Below are 21,652 nucleotides of genomic sequence, written 5' to 3' on the forward strand. Positions count from 1 at the left end.
TAGCCCTGCACCTCCAGGGTGCATGGCCTTCTGGCCATGTGCTCTAGGCTTCCTGGCCTAGAGGCTCATCCATGTGGCTGGTTCCTGGTGCTTGGTATGAACCCTACTCACCTCTCTCCCTTAAATAGCTCTCACTCTCCTATGCATCTTTCTCACTAAATAAAAGCTTAAAACGTGCCATGCTGCCTCGTTTATCTGTACCGGTATTTAGAATTCTTCTCTAAATATTAGGCAAGAACCCTCTTGGGCTTATTAATATTGGGGATTTAGTCATAAGCCTGTGGTGAAATCGTATGGCACCCCAAATTCCGGTAGTACACGTGGCACCCCGGATAGCATTTCTAGGGAACTTTAAGGGGGGGCTACAATTTAGTGTGGATTTTATGGGGTCTTCTCCAGTTTCACACAAACCAGTACCACAAAAAATGACCTAAGCCAGGTCCCAATTCCATAAACCCAAAGAGCAGAGACAGAAATTTCAGTCTCAGAGCTGTTGACTCCGTACACAAATGGAAGCCATTGTGCTAGTAGGTAGCTAATGCGCAGCAGGAAGAGAAAGGACAGCTGCTGGATGTCCCCAGAGTCCCAACCACCACATTAGCTCACAAGCTGCTCTGGGGATGGAGTACAAGTGGCCACTGCCCTCCTTACCAGCGTGAGAGGGTCAGGCCACTTGAAGAATATACCCCAGACCTCTGGGCTAGCTCACCAATGTGGTTACCGAGGGAATAGTCCAGCTCTTGATGCTCGCCGCTTCAATTCACCAAAGATGAGGCATGGCCAGAGGTAAAGGTTTATTGCAAGAAGGCAGCAGCAGCCTTGGGGAAAGAAAAAGAAGTTTCTCTCAATCCAAACAGGTGCTTTTCTACCAAACCACCCAGTACAGAGGATTTTTTAAAGAGACAGGGTGGGCCGGCGCCATGGCTCAACAGGCTAATCCTCCTCCTAGCGGTGCCAGCACACTGGGTTCTAGTCCTGGTCGGGGCGCCAGATTCTGTCCCGGTTGCACCTCTTCCAGGCCAGCTTTCTGCTGTGGCCAGGGAGTGCAGTGGAGGATGGCCCAAGTGCTTGGGCCCTGCACCCCATGGGAGACCATGACCAGCATGGTGTGCTGGCCACAGCATGCCGGCTGCAGCGGCCATTGGAAGATGAACCACCGGCAAAGGAAGACCTTTCTGTCTCTCTCTCTCACTGTCCACTCTGCCTGTCAAAAAAAATAAATAAATAAAGAGACAGGGTAATTGGAGGGTGAGGATTCAAAGAAAACAGTCTATTCACTTGACAATTATGCAGATTTTCAGGCTTTGTTCTGAGGCACATCCCACCACCCAGTCAGAGGAGTCCTGGGTGTAACCCCAGGGGCTTTCTGCCTCAGTTGGGGGAGGGGGGAAGGGTTCTTTGTCAGTTGGGGCAACAGCCTGCCATTCCTAATCATCTCCTTTTTTCAGTGGGCTTTTGAAATTCTAGTGTCTTCATTAAGGTAAACATTTGAAAAGGAAAAATGCATTTATTGTGGTTACAGGAGTACCATTCTGTTGGAGGAGGGTATTTGGGGGCTTATAAAGAGGTCATAAGGCAGGGGGTGGCTGGTGTAAGGACTAGATGACCTAATGAGGAGTCCTTTTAAGAGTGGGCAAGACCTGTCTACTAGCAAGACAGTGAGTTTCTAGTTTTTTTTTTGTTTGTTTGTTTGTTTTTTGTTTTTTTGACAGGCAGAGTGGACAGTGAGAGAAAGAGACAGATAAAGGTCTTCCTTGGCCATTGGTTCACCCTCCAATGGCCGCCGTGGCTGGCGCACCGTCCTGATCTGAAGGCAGGAGCCAGGTGCTTCCCCTGGTCTCCCATGGGGTGCAGGGCCCAAGCACTTGGGCCATCCTCCACTGCCCTCCCTGGCCACAGCAGAAAGCTGGCCTGGAAGAGGTGCAACCGGGACAGAATCCAGTGCCCTGACCGGGACTAGAACCCGGTGTGCTGGTGCCGCAAGGCAGAGGATTAGCGTGTTGAGCCAAGGGGCCAGCCCAGTGAGTTTCTAGTTTTATCATGAGAATAGAAGGGAAGTTAACAATCCCACCCTTCTAACCTAGTTTTACCAAGAGAATTTGCCTATTGCATAGTTCCCAAGGTTTTTGGTTTTAACAAGAGCAGGCTAGACAAGATTATGATTCTGTCCTTCTGATGAGATTGTTAGCTGTTATTATTCTGATCATCCAAATCGTGGTTAAAAAACTCCACTCCATTTTTCAGGTGTCCCTCTTTGGAGACCCCCTAGTGGCTGCTGTGGCAAGAGCTTTCTCATGTAAATAAATCTTGCTTTGCTCACTGCCTGTCCACATGGAAATTCCTTGTGAGACAGGCACCCCAGGCACCTTCCTTCATCACCATTTTCCCCCATTAATTTGGTGTGGTGATTCATGGCAGAGTTGCCAGTCTCTGGTTTCAGATGTCATGGCTTGTCGCTAGATCAATGACAGTGCTTAAGTTCTCTGATTCCTCCTGGTGGTCCTCAAACCTTCCAGCACCTGTGTCCTTCAGCTCTGTCTCAGCCTAACAGAGACCTGGGGCTCCCTTGCTCTCTTAAAAACCTACTGTAAATTTTGACAGATGCCCCTATGAAGTTGATTATGAGGAGGACTTAATAATAACTCGGATTTCTAAGGGTTGGGTGTCTACTTCTCACTGTTTCTACACACACACACACACACCCCACTCATGAACAAAATATTTCTCAGGTGCAAAATTAGGTAACGTTATCAGACTCAGTACCCTCCTTTGCACCAAGCAAACAGGTTTCTGCTGGTGTGCCTTTATTGGAGGGGCAGGGTTTTGTAGTGTAAAGTGCTGGGCTGCTTTCCCAGGCCTGCCTCTAAGGCTGCTGCATTCCTTCTGCAGAGCACATGTTTTGTTTCCCATGGCTGCTTTCACACACATAGGCTAATTTCTATCTTCCTGTCTAAAAATAGTATTAAGAGCATGAAAATCTTTTTTTTAAATTTATTTGACAGATAGAGTTAGTGAGAAAGACAGAGAGAAAGGTCTTCCTTCTGTTGGTTCACCCCCCGAAATGGCTGCTATGGCAGAAGCTACACCGATCCAAAGCTAGGAGCCTGGTGCTTCCTCCTGGTCTCCCATGTGGGTGCAGGGGCCCAAGCACCTGGACCATCCTCCATTGCCTTCCTGGGCCACAGCAGAGAGCTGGACTGGAAGAGGAGCTACCTGGACTAGAACCCAACACCCATATGAGATGCCCGCAGATGGAGGATTAGCCAAGTGAGCCATGGCACCGGCCCCATGAAAACCTTGAATAGAAGAATACCCTTAGAAACAAAAGCTGAAGGAATTGTCTGATTACATGAAAAAACTTAAACACATTAAGAAAAGACAGAAGAATCAAGTATCCTATAACCTAAGGCTTCTAAGATAAACAGTTTGAATGTCAGGTCACAGGAGTCAGAACTAAGGAGGAAGAAATACCTTACAGGAGATGCCTAGAAATTTGAAAAGAAAATCACCAATTAAGTAGAAACTACTAAAAGGAGAAACTGCATTAAAAATAGATTTCAAAATGAAACAGCAAGATTATTACAAATATGTATGTTACTGGAGGGAAGGCCATGGAAACTGTGGGTTCTTATCTTCACGCAAGAAAGAATTCAGGTGTGAGACAGAGGGCAGAGTGCTAAGGCTTTGTTGGGGACAGGGCATCCATCAGGATGGAAGGGAGAGAAAGAGCGCCCAGTCGCTCAGACTGGGGAGAGTGAGGTTATGAAGTAGCACCTTGACAGTAGGGACTCCATTTTGGAGAACCTGAGACTCCATTCTGGGAAGGTGCCCCCCCACACCGTGAGACTCTGGTCTGAAACTATGATCTAAAACAGTTGAACAATAGCAGTCCACTACATCACACTTGGCAGAGCACAGAAACCCCCTACCATGATCGCTCAAGCTTGAAGTGAGTAGGCTACACCTGGGTTAATAATAAAAATGTAATTTGTCTATGTCCTACATATGATTAAACCAATACCTGGATTAATGTCAAGATTATAATTAAAATTGTTAAGATTGTAACTGGTATTGTCAAGATTATAATTGATACTAGTTTTGCATAGGTTTAAGTCAGCTTGACCCCAGTAACCGTGTATTCCCCCCCGATCCTAGCAACCATGTATTCCCCTCCCGATTTTGCAGTTTTTGCCTTTATAAACCTTTATAAACCTTTATAAACCCTACTCTCCTCCCCACCACTTCTCTCATCCCCTCGAACCCCATTCCTGTCCTGACTTCCTTGACTTTTCCTAACTACATTTCATCATCTCAGACACTCCTATTCCCAGAGCCCTGGATTGGGTCATTGGTGGTAGTGCTTCTAAAGCTCCCTCTTTTCCCACTGGATATGCAATAATTGAGGGGGCATCCTGATGTCACCTCCTCCTCTTCCCTGCATAGGGCCATAGAGGCCAGGCCCCTACCTCAAGGCACTACCTCCCAACAGGCCGAGTTATTAGCCTTGGTTCAAGCCTTCACCTTTGCCAAAGGAAAGACAGTCAATATATATACAGATTCCCGGTATGCCTATCATATCATGCACTCCAATGCCCAGATGTGGCAAGCCCAAGGGACCCCTATAATAAATGGCAAGCTGATTAAAGCTCTTCTTGATGCTGCCCAGTTGCCAACAAAAGCTGCTATTATTCACTGCAAAGGACACCAGAAAGGTAAACAATCCCTATCTGAAGCTAATAACAAGGCTGATCTGACAGCTAACACAGCGACCCTGAAGGAAGAAAAGAAATCTAAAATCTGTCCCTTTAATACTAGAAACTGCTTCACTTGTTTTCCTTTGGCTCCTTTTGTTATGCTTTCTCTGAACTGCTTTCTCTGAATAAAGAACCAAGAAAGTAACCTTAGTGTGACCCTCCCCTGTTCTCTCCCCTGCCCGGTTTCACTTGATTAATGCAGATGTAACAAGGGCTTGTACAACAGACTGCTTGTACCTGCTTTGTGCTACTAAGGAGTTATGGTTTATATTATCCCAAGATTTGGATTGCCTGCTTCCATCAGTCAGACAGTGGACCAGAGTTTACCTCTAAAATTACTCAAATAGTATCTGCCTCCCTTCATAGCTCATGGCATTTTCACATTCCCTATCGTCCCCCCTCCTCAGGCAAAGTAGAATGGATGAATGGAATTTTAGAACAGGCTCTAACTAAACTCTCCACCCAGGTTTACTTGGACTGGGTAAAACTCCTCCCTTTGGCTCTGTTAAGAATCAGATCTCTTCCCAAGAAGTCCTTAATGCTTAGCCCATTTGAAATTCCCTATGGAAGGCCTGTCCTTCTGTTACCGGAGAAATTGCAGGGTTCTTGTCTTCAGGCAAGAAAGAATTCAGGTGTGAGACAGAGAGTAGTGGGAGGTAAAATAGCAAGGTTTATTAGGAAGGGACATCTGTCGGGACGGATGGGCACCTCTCCTGACAGAGCCTGAGAGTCAGGGGAGGAGGAAGGAGGGAGGTTCCATGTTGAGTGGAGAGATTACACATGACCAGGCCAGGCGGGCGGCTCAGCAAAGATGCAGAGAGCTGGGGGTTTTTAAGGAGATGGGTCTTGCTTCCCCACCTCTGCTCCTCTTGGAACAAAGGGCTTTTTGGATGTAAATAGAAAAACTTCTCTTGAAGGTCTGAAACAAAGGACTTTATGGATGCAAATGTTAGCAGACAGGAGGAAGCCAGCAGGGTGTTTGAGATGCAGATACTGGGCTGCACCTGGGAGATTGTGGAAGCTTGTCAGGCAGAAGGGGTGGGAACCGCCACCTGGCAGGTTATCAGGTAGAAGGGGGCAGGGCAGGATGCGAACTCTGGGCTGCCCCTGAAACATTGTCATGATGACTTTGAGATGCAGATGCATCTCATGCTGGACATAGATGTCTTCTCTTTAGGCCTGTTACACACACATAAGCTCATAACTGACTTCTTACCTAACACTTCCACCCAGCTTCCCTCCTCTACAGAGCACTGAAGCTATTCCTCCTCCTCTGGCTTTCTCTCTTCTTACTGAAATGTGCTCTGACTTAGGGATGTATGCAGACACACACCTACCCAAACCACACTCTCTGCCTCCCGACTATATTCCTATCTTTCCACCTGGTGACTGGGTTTACCTAAAACAAAATGAGGCTGCTCTAAAAACAAAGTGGAGTGGGCCCTACCAGGTGATATTGACTACCCCCACCGCAGCCAAACTCAAAGGGCACCCTCCCTGGGTGCATTTTACTTCATTAAAACTAGTTACCTCTCCCTCATAAGAGTCCACCCCCACAGGACCCACCTCGCTCAGGTCGACATACTAACACGATGCATTTACAAGGTAACTCTGCCTCATTTTGGCCGTTGTTTCCACCATGGGCCATGGCTCTAGTGTCTCCTTTTGCCCTCATAATCATCGTGCTCCTATTTCTGCCATGCATAATTAATCCATTCCAAAGGTTCTTGCAGGAACAAATAACTGCTCTATCTCAAGCCAACTCACAGGAGCAATGCAAGACTGCTCTTCTCCAATCAATCTGATCCCAAGTATAGGTCACTGCTCAAGTCCTGGCTCCATGGCTAAGCCCCCTCTCAGCAGGAAGTAGCCAGACAGAAATTGGCACCCCTCTCCTTATCTGTACTCAGAGTCAGGATTGATGGAACAATGACAGAAGCCTCAGGTATTCTCCCTCATTGCCCACAATAGGTAAACACTGGAATGTATTCCTTGTCCTTGAAACTCAACTGGATTTCATACCCTATTGCCTTCATACTCCACTCCTTACAGCCACCTGAAAGACCAGCTGCTCTCAACACCTTCAGGAACACCAGTTCCAGGAATTCCCCTCTGCCTGCTGGCCCCTACCCAAAATATAAAAAGGCCCAGCCCCTGGGGTTGGGGCCTTCTGTCCCGTGCTCCACTAGTGTGCATGTGGGCAGTTGATCACCCACCTCTACAGACTTATTTTCTCTGAATAAGTTCAGTCTGGCTGTAAATTTGTACACTGCCCCCTCTCTATTCTGCACCTCTTTCCCTAACATTTTGGTGTCCTGTGTGGGGAAGCAAAAATCTGCAACTCTTTTCCTAACAATTACCAATGCTCAATTTTGAGAAACTCATTTAGAAGTAATTTCCTTCTAATCTCAGCCAAAGTAATCTCACACAAAATTATCTGCTACAAATCTTCTGTAACATTCTTATATTACCTAAGTCCGCTCATAACCAGCAGCCACAGGCTGAGAGCTGATGCAGGGAGACAGCCTCACACCCCTAGGAAGAGCTGTGCTAAGAGGACTGGCTTGTGGACTTGGTGACCTGCTTTCTAGCTGAGGGGAATTCTGTGATCCAGGAGGAGAAAGAAGGGACAGGGATCCCAAACTCACAGCTTCTCCCCCAATGCCGTGTATGAAGTCTGGATTCTCCCTGAGGACCCACGAACCCTAACCACACAATTTGGAAAAATACAGAGCTCTAGGGCTGAGCCAAAGTCACCACATTCAGGAATGAAACAAGATATCCAGGGTCCCATGCCAGCTGCCGTCTTGCAAGCCAGAAGCACCTGGCCCCCACACACTCACCTCATTCCAGATTCTGAGCTGCCCAGGCATCCTTCTGAGGGCTCTTGTACTGGGAGAAGTGCACAGAGAGGGAAGGGCTGAGCATCGTGGCACCTCCATGAGCATCAGACTGGAGAAGCTGTTTAGCAGCATACAGAAAGAGACCTCACTCCCATGAGTCTGATTGGACAGCTTGCTGAGCCAGTGAGCAGGCAGCACATCAGATGATGCAGCCAATCAGAGTCACACCTACCAGATTGCCCCGAGGGGTTGGGGGGAGGGGTGCAGTTCATCCAGGCTGTGGCTGGTGGGGGAAGTGAGGGTTGAGTCTTGGGCTCAGGTCTGGTGGTGCTCACGGGGGGGGCCTAGCTATCCTAAGAGCCAGGGCTGCTGTCACCTTCCTGCTGACCCAACCACACAAGATTGGAGACCCTCCCTCCACTGTCTGTGATCCTGCTGGGAGCTTAGGACCTGGAGCTTCCAATAACCTCCTTCACAAGGGATGCAAGTCACTCACAATTTACTGAATGTTGAGCTTTTCATCCTCTTCATGTTGTTGGCTTAATTTCCTTTTAGGTTTTCAATTTTTTTTTATGATTAAAAAATATTTGCTGGCTCCACAGCTCACTAGGCCTGCAGCACTGGTACTCCGGGTTCTAGTCCCAGTTGGGGCACTGGTTCTGTCCTGGTTGCTCCTCTTCCTGTCCAGCTCTCTGCTGTGGCCCAGGAAGGCAGTGGAGGATGGCCCAAGTGCTTGGGCCCTACACCCACATGGGAGACCAGGAGGAGGCACCTGGCTCCTAGCTTCAGATCAGCACAGCACACTGGCTATGGTGGCCATTTGGGGGGTGAACCAATGGAAGGAAGGCCTTTCTCTCTCTCTCTCTCTCTCACTAAGTCTGCCTGTCAAAAAAAAAAGAAAGAAAGAAAGAAAATATCTAAAGGTATTCTATAGAGGTTTTCTAGTCTGTATTGTATCCTTTAAAATGGCTTTCTATTTTTTCCTGCTGCTCCATGGGAAACCAGTTGACCTATATTGATCTTGTACTCACTCATATCACTTAATTCTCTTAGCTTAAATTTTGTTTTGCATTGCCTCTGTAGATTGTAGAGTGATCCACATATATTGAAAATTTTGTTGCTTAAAAATTGAATCTGGGGCTGGCACCATGGTGCAGTGGGTTAATCCTCCACCTGTGGTGCCAGAATTCCATGTCCCGGCTGCTCCTCTTCCAGTCCAGCTCTCTGCTATGGCCTGGGAAAACAGTAGAAGATGGCCCAAGTGCTTGGGCCCCTGTACCCATGTGGGAGACCAGGAAGAAGCTCATGCTCCTGGTTTCAGATAAGCCCATCTCCAGCCATTGCAACCATTTGGGGAGTAAACCAATGGAAGGAAGAGTTTTCTCTCTGTCTCTTCCTCTCTCAGTCTGTAACTCTACCTCTCAAATAAATAAACCTTAAACATAAATTAATTAATCCTTTTACTTAATGCTTCCATTTTTTGTTTCACTTTCCTAACTACACTTCCAGTACAATGTTGGAGAACGAGAATTTAAGGAGTCAGCTTTGGGTAAACTCCCAGGAAAAGAGGTGTTTTTTTTTTTTTTAAGATTTTATTTTATTTATTCCAAAGTCAGAGTTACACACACACACAGAGAAGTAGAGGCAGAGGGAGAGAGAAAGCGAGAGAGAGAGAGAGAGAGGTCTTCCATCTGCTGGTTCACTCCCTGGTTGGACTCAATGGCCAGAGCTATGTTGATCCAAAGCCAGGAGCCAGGAACTTCTGTGTCTCCTACATGAGGACAGAAGCTCAAGGGCTTGGGCCATCTTCCACTGCATTCCCAGGCAACAGCAGAGAGCTGAATCAGAAGTGGAGCAGCTGGGATTTCAACTGACACCCATATGGGATGCTGGTGCTGGCCCCAAGAGCTTTCAACGTCATGTTATTTATACTGGTTGCTATAGGTTCATCATAGACAATTTTAATTATAATAAAAAAATTCTGATATTTTACTTCTCTGCTTACAGGGTTTTTTTTTTTTTTTAAAGGCCAGATGCTGAATTTAATCAAATGCTTCCTAGCATTTAATTTAAATAATCACGTGATTTTTCTCCTTGAATTTTTATGATTTATTTGGAAGGCATACTGACAGAGAATTTGATCCATTGGTTCATGTCCCAAATGATCACAACAACCAAGCTAGGCTAAGCTGAAGCCAAAAGTCAGGAACACCAACTAGGTCTCACACATGAGTGTCAGAGACTCAAGTATTTGGGTCATTTTCTGCTTTCCTAGGTACAACAGCAGGGAACTGGGCAAAATGTCAATCATTCAGGATTCAAACCACTCTGATATGGGACTCCAACATCGCAACTGGCATCACAACTGGCATCACTGTGCCACAAGGGCAGCCATTGATTTTGAGTGTTTTTCTTTTTTAGGAAATAGCTTGATTGACCAGATTTGTATATACTTGAAAGGCAGTTATGAACACACACACACACACACAGAAAGAGAGAGAGGATGAATCTATCAGTGATGGCTAAGTCTGGGACAGGTTGAAGCAGGAGTCTTGACCTCCATCTGGGTCTCCACAAGGGTGCAGAGGGCCAAAGCCTTAGGTCATCTTTCACTGCATTCTCAGGCCTATTAGCAGGGAACTAGATCAGAAGTGCAGAAGGGGCTGGCGCTGTGGTGTAGCAGGTAAAACCACTGCCTGCAGTGCCAGCTTCCCAAATGGATTCCAGTTTGAGTTCCAGCTGCTCCATTACTGATCCAGCTCTCTGCTGAAGTCTGGGAAAGCAGTAGAAAGTGATCCAAGTCCTTGGGCCCCTGCACCCATGTGGGAGACCCAGAGAAAGCTCCTGGCTCCTGAATTAGCTCAGACCCAACCATTGCGGCCGTCTGGGGAGTGAACTAATGGATGGAAGACCTCTTTCTCTCTCTCTCTGACTCTGTCTCTCTGTAGCTCTGCCTTTCAAATAAATAAATACATCTTAAAAAATAAAGAAATACAGCAGTTAGTACACGAAGCCGTGCCCATGTAAGATGTCATCCTTGCAGGCAGTGGCCCCAAGAGATATTTTTAATAACTGTAATGCTTGATATCTTAAGACTATTTCAATAGGTAAACACACACATAAATGGCATGCATCCCAGGGTTCATCCTTACCGTTTGGGTAGGGGCTAAACACCAAGGACTCCGCAGCACCTCAACTCAGAACCACTCTCAGTGGGCTTATACATTACACTAAAGAATAAACTTGCGCCGGCGCCGCGGCTCACTAGGCTAATCCTCCGCCTTGCGGCGCCGGCACACCGGGTTCTAGTCCCGGTCGGGGCACCGATCCTGTCCCGGTTGCCCCTCTTCCAGGCCAGCTCTCTGCTGTGGCCAGGGAGTGCAGTGGAGGATGGCCCAAGTCCTTGGGCCCTGCACCCCATGGGAGACCAGGATAAGCACCTGGCTCCTGCCATCGGATCAGCGCGGTGCGCCGGCCGCAGCGCGCTACCGCGGCGGCCATTGGAGGGTGAACCAACGGCAAAAGGAAGACCTTTCTCTCTGTCTCTCTCTCACTATCCACTCTGCCTGTCAAAAAAAATAAAAAATAAAAAAATAAAATAAAAAAAATAAAAATAAAAAAAAAGAATAAACTTGCTTTAAGTGTTCCACAAATAAAAATCAACAAAATGTGGCAATTGAACTCTCTAGGGAGCAACAGTGATGATGCAGTAAAACTGCCATCCAGTGAAGTATTGGCGCCTGTCTGTGGGGTCTTGTACCTACTCATGTGGGTTAAGGGAGCACAGGGAGGCTGAGGAGACTTCAGCTGACAAAACCTGTCCTTTGGAGGTTCAGAAAAGGGAGCAGCAGCATCTTTCTGTAACTTGGGGTCCCAGCAGGGAAATCTTGTGATGTTTCCTCCCAGTAGCCCAGGGGCTGCTTCTCTCCTCCAGAGTCAGGCCCCAGACTCCAGGTCTCTACAACATTTAAATGTTCTTTTGCACCCCCAGCCAGTGCTGAAGTCTTCTATGACCCCTTGCTAGCTGACAGCAGCTGTCATTTCAGCATCCCTTGTGACCTGGAGGATGGATGGGCTCTTGTGGCAACAGTGTCCTGTTCAAAACTGAATCTCAGAGGAAACAGGTTTGGAGGAGTGGTATCTCGGTTTCAGAATATGAGGAACACTGTCAACATGTTAAGGTACTGTAGTGTCTGACACATATAACACCCCTTGACAAATACTTGCTATCCAAGGAGAACTCTCGAAACTTCTGGGGGGTGGGAGAATGCTGTTGTGGCATAGTGGGTTAAGCCACTTCCTGTGATGCCAGCATTCCCATGTGGGTGCCAATTTGAGTCTTGGATGCTCCATTCTGATTCAGCTCCATGCTAGTGTGGCGTGTGGGAGATCTGGATGAAGCTCCTTGTTCGGGCTTCAGTTTGGCCCAATCCTGGATTTTGCAGGGATTTGTGGAGTGAACCAGTGCAAGGAAGGTCTCTCTCTGTCTCATCTCTCTCTCTCTCTCTCTCTCTCTCTCTCTCTCTCTGTAACTCTGTGTTTCAAATAAGTAAATTTTTAAAAAGGACATTAAAAAAAACTGCCAAATATTCTACATGCTGGGCACAGGCCCAGCTCCCAATGTCTTGGTTCCCCTTCATTGTAGCATTGTTATCACACCATTGCATTTGTTAGCTAGATGATTTCACAGACACAATCAGGAAGATACAGATTTCATTTAAAAAAATATTTATTTATGTATTTATTTGAAAGGCAGAATGGCTGGCATTGTGGAGTAATGGGGAAAGCCACTGCCTGTGATGCTGGCATGCCATATGTTTATGTTCTGGCTGCTCCATTCCAATCCAGCTCCCTGCTAATTGTCTGGAAAAAGCAACAGAGGATGGCACAAGTGTTTGAGCCCCAACCACTCACATGGAGACTAGAAGAATCTCCAAACTCATGGCTTTAGCCTGAACCAGCACCAGCCATTGTAGCCATCTGGAGGGAGGGAACAAGCAGATGGAAGATTTCTCCCTCTGTATCTCTCCCTCTCTCTGTGGAACTCTGACTTTCAAAAGAAACAAATAAATATTTTAAAAATTAAAAAAGGGTGAGTGATACAGAAGGAGAGAGACAGAGAGATATAGTTGAGAGAGAGAGAGAGAGAGAGAGAGAGAGATCTTCAATCTACTAATCTACTATTCAAATGGCCACAGTATCTGAGGCTGAGCTAGGACAAATCCAGGAGCCTGCAACTCCATTCAGGTCTCCCATGTGAGTGTAGGGGCCAAAGTACTTAGGTGATGACTCCAGTGCTTTCCCACATGTATTAACAGGGAGTTGGATTGGAAGAAGAGAAATAAGGACTCAAATGAATGCTCATACAAGATGCTGGTATTGCAGGTTGTGGCTGAACATTTGCACCACAGTGCTGAACATGGTTTTCACAGATTTCTGTTGGTCACTGTGGATGTCACGTAGAAAGCATATTTTCTTGGAAGCAAGCAGTTAGACGGTTGCTCCAAAGACACCATGCTAATCTGTCATACAGATCTACATGTACTAGAAATCTCACATTGAGTATGCACACTGTCACCAAATGTCAGACAATAGTAACATTTACTATGACAGTTTAGAGTGTGAACCAAACTTTGAAAAGTTGGTGGATGTTGGTGAAGCATGAAGACCTGCATAGTAGACATTCCTGTAATTTCAGTAGTTGTCTAAGAAAGATACTTGCTTACAACAGCTTGAATTAGAGCATCTCCCTGAGTCTTATCCTTCTGTTGAAAGGATTCTGGGATGCAGCATTGACATCATTGCTGAGGGTTTGCAATATGCTTAGTGTCTTGATCTATAAATATGCGCATCTCCGCTGAATGGTGTGTGACTTGTCTGTGGGCTTTTTGTTGGGTCAGTCCATGTTGGGCTGTTTTGTTGCACTGGAGCTTACCCATGTCATGCAAAAGCTGGACGTGATAAGTGATATCACATGGAGGCTGCTAAAGTAGCATGTGTGGCACTTTTCCTGCATCAAGTCAAAAGCCTATGCCCTCATTTACACCATGAGGAGAGTTAGAGACAGTGGGAGGATGTTAATAGGTGAGAAAACAAGAGCCCTGGGAACAGACCATCCAGAGAGGGGAGCACAAGAAGGAGACTAATATGTGAAAGAGCCTGAGACACTGGAACATTTGGAAGAAAAGACAAGCAAAGAAACAACCTGAGATGTGTTAAATATCCTCCAAGAACAAATCTGACTGAAACCTACATTTGTTCTCCGGAAAATAGACTTTTCTTCACCTTCCACTGCAGTTTAGCTCACAGGTTCCAGTGCAAATCTACAATAGGAAATAATCATCGAGAATATGAACATAAAACTCACTTGCTGGGACTGGCATTGTGGTACAGCACATTAAACTATCACTTATGATGCCTGCATCCCCTATCAGAGTGCCAACTTGAATTCTAGCTGTGTTCTTTCTGATCCAATCTCCTAACCTGTGCCTAGGAATTCGCAGATAATGGCCTGATTACTTGACTCCTTGCCACCCACATGAAATACTCAGATGGGGTTCTTGACTTCTGGCTTCAGTCTGGCCCAGGTTCAACTGTTGAAGCCATTTAGGAGAGGGAACCAGTGAATGGAAATCTCTCTCTTTATCCCTCCCCTGTGTATGTGTATCTCCCTTCTCACTCTGCCTTTCAGCAAAATAAATGAATCTCTAAAATATCTCCCTTCAGGATCAAGCATCTGGGGGATATTACACTTTAGGAAGAAGTGGATTGATTTGTTCAGAGTACTCAAAGCAGTTTCTTTTTTTTTCTTTTTTGACAGGCAGAGTGGACAGTGAGAGAAAGAGACAGAGAGAAAGGTCTTCCTTTGCCATTGGTTCACCCTCCAATGGCTGCTGTGGCTGGTGCACCACGCCTACTCAAAGGCAGGAGCCAGGTGCTTATGCTGGTCTCCCATGGGGTGCAGGGCCCAAGCACTTGGGCCATCCTCCACTGTACTCCCTGGCCACAGCAGAGAGCTGGCCTGGAAGAGGGGCAACCAGGACAGTATCCGGTGCCCTGAACAGGACTAGAACCCAGTGTGCTGGCACTGCAAGGTGGAGGATTAGCCTATTGAGCTGCGGTGCCGACCCTCAAAGCAGTTTCTTTATATCCCCATTCTTTGTACATACTTATGTTTTTATAGTACTTATTATAGCATCAGTGTGAATTTTCATTCATTTTCTCAAATCTAGTGTGTGACCTATTAAAAAGCAGCCTTCCTGATTGTGTGTCTTTTTGCTGCTCCATCCCAAATACTTAGAATAGTGTCTAGTGACTGACATGTGAAGATCATTTGTTGAATGAACAAACTGAACTATTTACTAAATGTTAATGAAGGAGCTTATGTGCAATCATTCCATTTATAAAATAAAGCTCAGCCGACTATGAAATGTTTATATTGTATAGAAAATATATATGAATTTGCAATCTGCCTTTGAACTCAGTCATAAGCATCAGCATCCTGGTCTCCTTAATTTGTTGTGGGCAGTAAGAAGACTTCTGCCTGCTCTGTTTAAAGATCCCCATGGTTCTCAGTGTTCAGAGAGCTTTTCTGCTGGTGACCTTCCATGTCCACCTGGTTTCTCTTTGTACCAAGCCTGGACTTGAGGATTGTGATTGTGGCTATGGATCCCAGGTCAAAACTCAAAATGTACCCACTGAAATATTCTCTGATTTCCTTTTTGATTTCCTCTTCAAGCCAATGGCTGTTTGACACTGTGTGGATTGACATCCACATATGTGTGACTTTTCCCATTTTTCTGGAATTGATTTCTGTTTTTATTCTATTAGAGTTATGAAAGACAATGATATGACTCCAATTTTCTAAATGTTGTTGATGCATATTTTCTGAATTAACAGATGATCCCACCTGGAGACTTTAGACAGCTGTTGAGAAGAACACATGTTCTGCCTCTGCCAGGTAGAATGCTCTCTGTGTAACTGTTAGGAAAAGTTGATTTATAATATTGTTCAAATCTACCATTCTTTACTGATTTCCCACCTAGGTATTCTATTCTGTGTTGAAAGTGGAGTATTGATATGTTCTGCTTGTTCCCTTGCTGTTTATCTCTTCAGAGCTGTCAACATTTGCTTATATATTCTGATGATCTGAGGTTGGGTATGCATGTTGTTCAACCTAGAAAAGTACACAGAGGAACACGCAAGAATATCAAGAATAATATGGAAACAAAATGAGGAATTCAAAAAACACATAGAACAATGAAGAAGAATCAATCGATTTTCAAGATGTAGAAAATGGTGAATAAAAAGAAAAAAATCAAATAGAAAACTTTTACTCCAAGGAACACAACAGAAGAAATATTTTGTTATGCAGAAATGGGGTTGGACTTGTATGATCCTCCAGCTTTGATGCATTTCCCTGGCACAAATCCATGTCTTCTACTGAGAGCATCATTCCAGGACTTCTTCAGGGAGGGATCCATCCCACCTGTCAGTGCAAGTGGTAAGTGAGGATAGAACTAGCTCCTGCTGCAGGGGCAAGGGTCATGCTTGTTCTTCCTGCTGTGGCATTGTTGGTGCATGAGGAGTTGGGGCTCAGGGGTGCACATTTTAGGAGGGAATGTATAGGGCCCAGGATTTAGCCCTGGCTATGGACATCTCTGTGTTCAGCTCAAGGCACACCTGCTTCCACCTAAGTGTAAGATGCCCAGTGGTGACCACATTATGTTTCCCTCAAACACAGCCAGGAGGGAGGGAACCCAGGCCACACCCACACAGAACATGGCTTCTGCACTCTGTCATCAGTGTCTTTAGTGAGAGAGGATTGCATCTGATTCTTATTTCAAAAAAAAAATGACATAGCAACTCAGCAAAATGGAATCAGGGATGTTACTATTTTGAAAATGGGCAAATATAAGCGATTATACAAAATTAATAAGTATTAACTGCACTTCTGAGAAAGCATAACATTAACTTTTATGAGATGTGTATTTGGCCACTTTTCAAATCAACTTTTTTTTTAAAAGAGCTGTGTTGTTTATTTGAAAGGCAGAGTTAGAGAAAGAGAGGTAGACAGAAAGAGATCTTCATCTGCTGGTTCACTCCCCAAATGCCCAGAGTGGGCTGAGCTAGGCCAATCTAAATCCAGGAGCCAGGGGTTTCTTCCAGGTCCCCCATGTGGGTGAAGGGGCCCAAGTATTTGGGCCATCTTCCTCTGCTTTCCCAGGCACATTAGCAGAGAGTTGGATGCGAAGTGGAGCACCCAGGACTTGAACCGGCACCCTTGTGGGATGCTGACATTGCAGGCCAGGGCTTTAACCTGTTGTGCCACAGCTCTAGCCCCCATTTGACCACTTTTAAAATGTACTGTTAGTGTGGTCCTGACCAAAAAAAAATATAGCTGATGAATTTTATCATCTTAGGTATTTCTGAGTGTATGGTTGAGTAGTATTGAGCATATGCACATTGCTGTGGGACCAATATTCAGAACTGTTTTTCCTTATGAGACTGAAACTCTCTACCCATTGAATGAAAGTTTTTTTATCATTTCACCACCTCCAGATCCCAGCAATTGCCATTCTACTTGCCATTGCCCAGACTATGGAGTCTTTAGGAGGTATGGTGATATTTCAGGGTCACATAACTGAGAGGGTAGAGGGACCCTCCTGGATCTCAGTTTGTCTCTCTGCAAAGCTGGGTTCGGATTATACCTGGAAACTCCCTGGGGTTTTCAGATTGGGCAATGTGGCATATATGTGTGTGACTATGGACATGGCATGAGGCAGATGGAGGATGAGACTTTGGAGAGGTCTTTTCTGCTGAGGAATCCCATGAAAGAGGATCCCAAGAAATGAAATCAATTTCTTGAGGAAAGTCTACAATAGGACCTGGAACTCAGGGTGTCTAAGCTTTCTTCGCTGAAGCCCCACTAGAGAAAGCCATCTGTTCTGCTGCTTTGTCCTGACTTTCCAGGGGCCCAGACTCAAGATTTCCTGGATGTGAATACTTTATAACTGAGATATTGACTCAGCTCTTGCTATTGACACCTCGGGCATTTGGGCAGGAAGCATCCCATGGTGACATGGGTTGTCCCGAAGAAGGAAACTCTAGGCAAGGTCACCACTCTGATCCCATTTGGGCATTGCAACACTACTTCCCCTTTTGTGGGTATTTTTTGGGAGCCTCATGTAGGGTGTCCTGTCCCATCTAGGAACAATTTATTGGAAGAATTAAAATCTGGGTCAGCCTGTTAGGCCTGCAATCTAGGTCATGACGGCAGAATGGGAAGAGGAATGTTGTGCTGGCACTCATGTTTTATGTGAATCCTAAGCTAGAGAAATGTTCACACAGAAATCTCTGCTCCACCTTGCTAACAGAAAGTTACCTGGAACAGAAAGAGTATTAATAGCCAGATGGGGTTAGGATACCTCCAGACCTGGCTTTAGAACCACTGCAGGAAGTTGAAAATGTATTTAACGGAGTCATACACTTCTCCCTGGGTGATGGGCAATTTCACCACACTGACAATGAAGCCCAATGCTGATTCACCTTGAGTGCAAATGCAGAGGGATCTTCATAACCATGGCCAGTAATGGCCAATAAGACCTCCTGCTCCTGTTCTTTAAAAACAAACAAACAAAAAACCCAGGTGCATAATTTGATGAAGATAGAAAGATTTTCAGCTACATGTCCAGTGTCGGTGGTAATGTAAAATGATGCAACCACCACAGAAAACAGTTTGTTCTTCATTACATTGAAAATAAAATTTTTATATGATCTGATAATCTCAGTTCTGATTATATATCTAAAGTTATTTAAAGTTCAATATAAATAAGGTATTAGCACTATTTGCCACAGCATAATTCACTGTAGCCAAGACTTCTAGTGTGGCCTGCACTCAACAGTGGAAAGTTATGCAGGCACAGAAGAAAAGAAAATTCTATGCCATGGATGAACAGTGAGGTTATTTTCCTAAGTGAAATTAGCCACAACTATCAGTCCCCCAAGGACAAGGTTTCCAACATATGAAGTATTTAAAGTAGTCAGAGAGGCCAGTGCTGTAGTGCAGTAGTTTAAAGCCCCACCTGCAGTGTCGGCAATCCATATGGGTGCCTATTCAATTCCTGGCTATTCCACTTCTGACCCAGCTCTCTGTTATGGCCTGGGGAAGCAGTAGAAGATGGCCCAAGTCCTTGGTCCCCTGCACCTGTGTGGGAGATCTGGAAGAAGCTTCCAGAGCTCCTGGCTCCTGGCTTCAGATTGGCTCAGCTCTAGCTGTTGTGGTCATTTGGGGAGTGAACCAGTGGATGGAAGATCGCTCTCTGGCTCCACCTCTCTCTGTAACTCTTTCAATTAAATAAAATAAATCTTTTTTAAAAAATAGAATATGAGAAGCATAAAGTAGAAGGGTAGTTATGGATGGTGGGGGGGTATGCTATTCAGTAGAAATGGAATTTTTAGATGAAAAAATCCTAGAGATCTGGTGTGTGTGTGTAGACACATGTACATGTCACTTACCTTAGAGTGACATCTGTGCTTGTGAGATACAGTACTCAAGCCCTCTTCTACCTGACCTTGTATAAGAAAAGGGCTCCCCCTCTTGGTCTTTGGTCACTCTTCAGGTGCTTGTGAGTAGGATTGGTGGCAAGCTATTCCAAAATATGTGGAGATTCATGATTAGAGTCATCTAGGAATACTGGGAAAGACTGCAATGCAATATCTCCTCTCTCCCCAGCTTGGTCTCCTTAGTTTCTACACTGTATTTTGGTGAGAATACAAGAAGATACACCAATCTCTGATGAGTTTATGACAATACAATTGAAATAGAATCCTATGAATGGATCTTCCTTTACAGAAAAGTCTCATCTTGGCCTGAGACTTCTAAATGCATCCAACAATATTAGTTCCAGTTTTATTTATTTTATTTTATTTGTTTAAAGATTTATTGACTTATTTGAAAATCAGAGTTACATAGAGAGGCAGAGAGAGAGACAGAGAGACAGAGAGAGAGGTCTTCCTCTGATGGTTTCCTCCCCTATTGGCTGCGACAGCCAGAACTGAACCAATCTGAAGCCAGGAGCTAGGAGCTTCTTTCAGTTCTCCTACATGGGTGCAGGGGCTCAAGGACTTGGGCCATCTTCCACTGCCTTCCCATGCCACAGCAGAAAGCTGGACTGGAAGAGGAGCAACCAGGACAGAATCCAGCACCCCAACCAGGACTAGAACCTGGGGTGCCAGCGCCGCAGGTGGAAGATTAACCAAATGAGCTGTGGTGCTGGCCTCCCAGGCAGGTTTGTAAAGATGGCCAAATGTGACTGTGGAGAATAAGATTTCTGCCAAAGCAAAGACATTTTCTTCCTAGTACACAGTGTGTGGCTGCTAAACATGTTCGAGAGAATCCTTGGAGTTAGATGAACACATGCATGAGCTGTACAATATGTGGTTGTAATCCTTTTTATTTTAATTATTTTTTTTTCTCACAGACATAGTGAAAGAGAGAGACAGGGAGAAAGGTCTTCCTTCCATTGGTTCACACCCAAATAGCTGCTGTGGCTGGTGCTGCAAAGATCCTAAGCCAGGAGCCAGGTGCATCCTTCTGGTCTCCCATGGGTGCAGGGCCCAAGTACTTGGGCCATCCTCCACTACACTCATGGAACACAGCAGAAAGCTGGACTACAGGAGGAGCAACCAGGACAGAATCTGGCCACAGACATGGACTAGAACCCATGGTGCCAGCGCTACAGGTGCCTCCTCTGGCAGTTAACCGAAGGGTTGGCACCAGCTGCGCCTCAGCAGCCAGCCTCCCTCCCTCCCTCCCTCCCTGCCTCCCTCTGGTCGGGCACTGCAAGTCTAATACTTGCAGTGGCTTGTCGGGCGGGTCCGACGCACGGTGGGTGAGTGGGGAGGGCTGCTGCTGGCACACACCCACTCCTGAAGCCCACTGGGGTACGGTCCAAGGGCGAAGAGCTCGGAGCTCGGGCACGGGGGCTGTCCCAGCAGGGCCTCCCGAGGGTGGACCGATACGCCCCAGGGGCCTTCCAGTGTTGCCTAAAGGCCCGGGGGGGCTCACCCTCTTGCGTGCCCCAGCACCTGCTGGGTTCCTGCCACCACCCTTGGGCCGGGATGAGGTGCCACCTTGTGCGTGGAAGCCCCACCCACAGGCAAGAAGCCCACAAGGCCCGCGGGCGCGCCCGAACCTGCAGCCCCGCTACAGCCCCAGGGAACGGGATGTCTGAGTGGGCAGCCCCCACTGCCCAAGCCTCCGCTGCCAGTTCCCCGAAGGGCTGGTGGCGGCTGCGCCTCAGCAGCCAGACTCCCTCCCTCCCTCCCTCCCTCCCTGCCTCCCTCTGGTCGGGCACTGCAAGTCTAATACTTGCAGTGGCTTGTCGGGCGGGTCCGACGCACGGTGGGTGAGTGGGGAGGGCTGCTGCTGGCACACACCCACTCCTGAAGCCCACTGGGGTACGGTCCAAGGGCGAAGAGCTCGGAGCTCGGGCACGGGGGCTGTCCCAGCAGGGCATCCCGAGGGTGGACCGATATGCCCCAGGGGCCTTCCAGTGTTGCCTAAAGGCCCGGGGGGCTCACCCTCTTGCGTGCCCCAGCACCTGCTGGGTTCCTGCCACCACCCTTGGGCCGGGATGAGGTGCCACCTTGTGCGTGGAAGCCCCACCCACAGGCAAGAAGCCCACAAGACACGCGGGCGCGCCCGAACCTGCAGCCCCGCTACAGCCCCAGGGAACGGGATGTCTGAGTGGGCAGCCCCCACTGCCCAAGCCTCCGCTGCCAGTTCCCCGAAGGGCTGGTGGCGGCTGCGCCTCAGCAGCCAGACTCCCTCCCTCCCTCCCTCCCTCCCTGCCTCCCTCTGGTCGGGCACTGCAAGCCACACAGCCACTTGTGTCCCCTGTGTCCTCCCTGGAGGCCGCAGCGCATTTTGGGTTTTGGCGCGGACGGGCCCCTCTCGGCTTCCGTAGTCCATTTGCCCCGGAGCCTGCCAGACCCCTGGCCCCAGAGGCGGGCCCTGCTGAGTCCCCGAGCGCCACCTGGGTTCCTGCCACC

Source organism: Lepus europaeus, unplaced genomic scaffold (genome assembly GCF_033115175.1).
Source record: "Lepus europaeus isolate LE1 unplaced genomic scaffold, mLepTim1.pri SCAFFOLD_102, whole genome shotgun sequence".
Taxonomy (NCBI): Eukaryota; Metazoa; Chordata; class Mammalia; order Lagomorpha; family Leporidae; genus Lepus; species Lepus europaeus.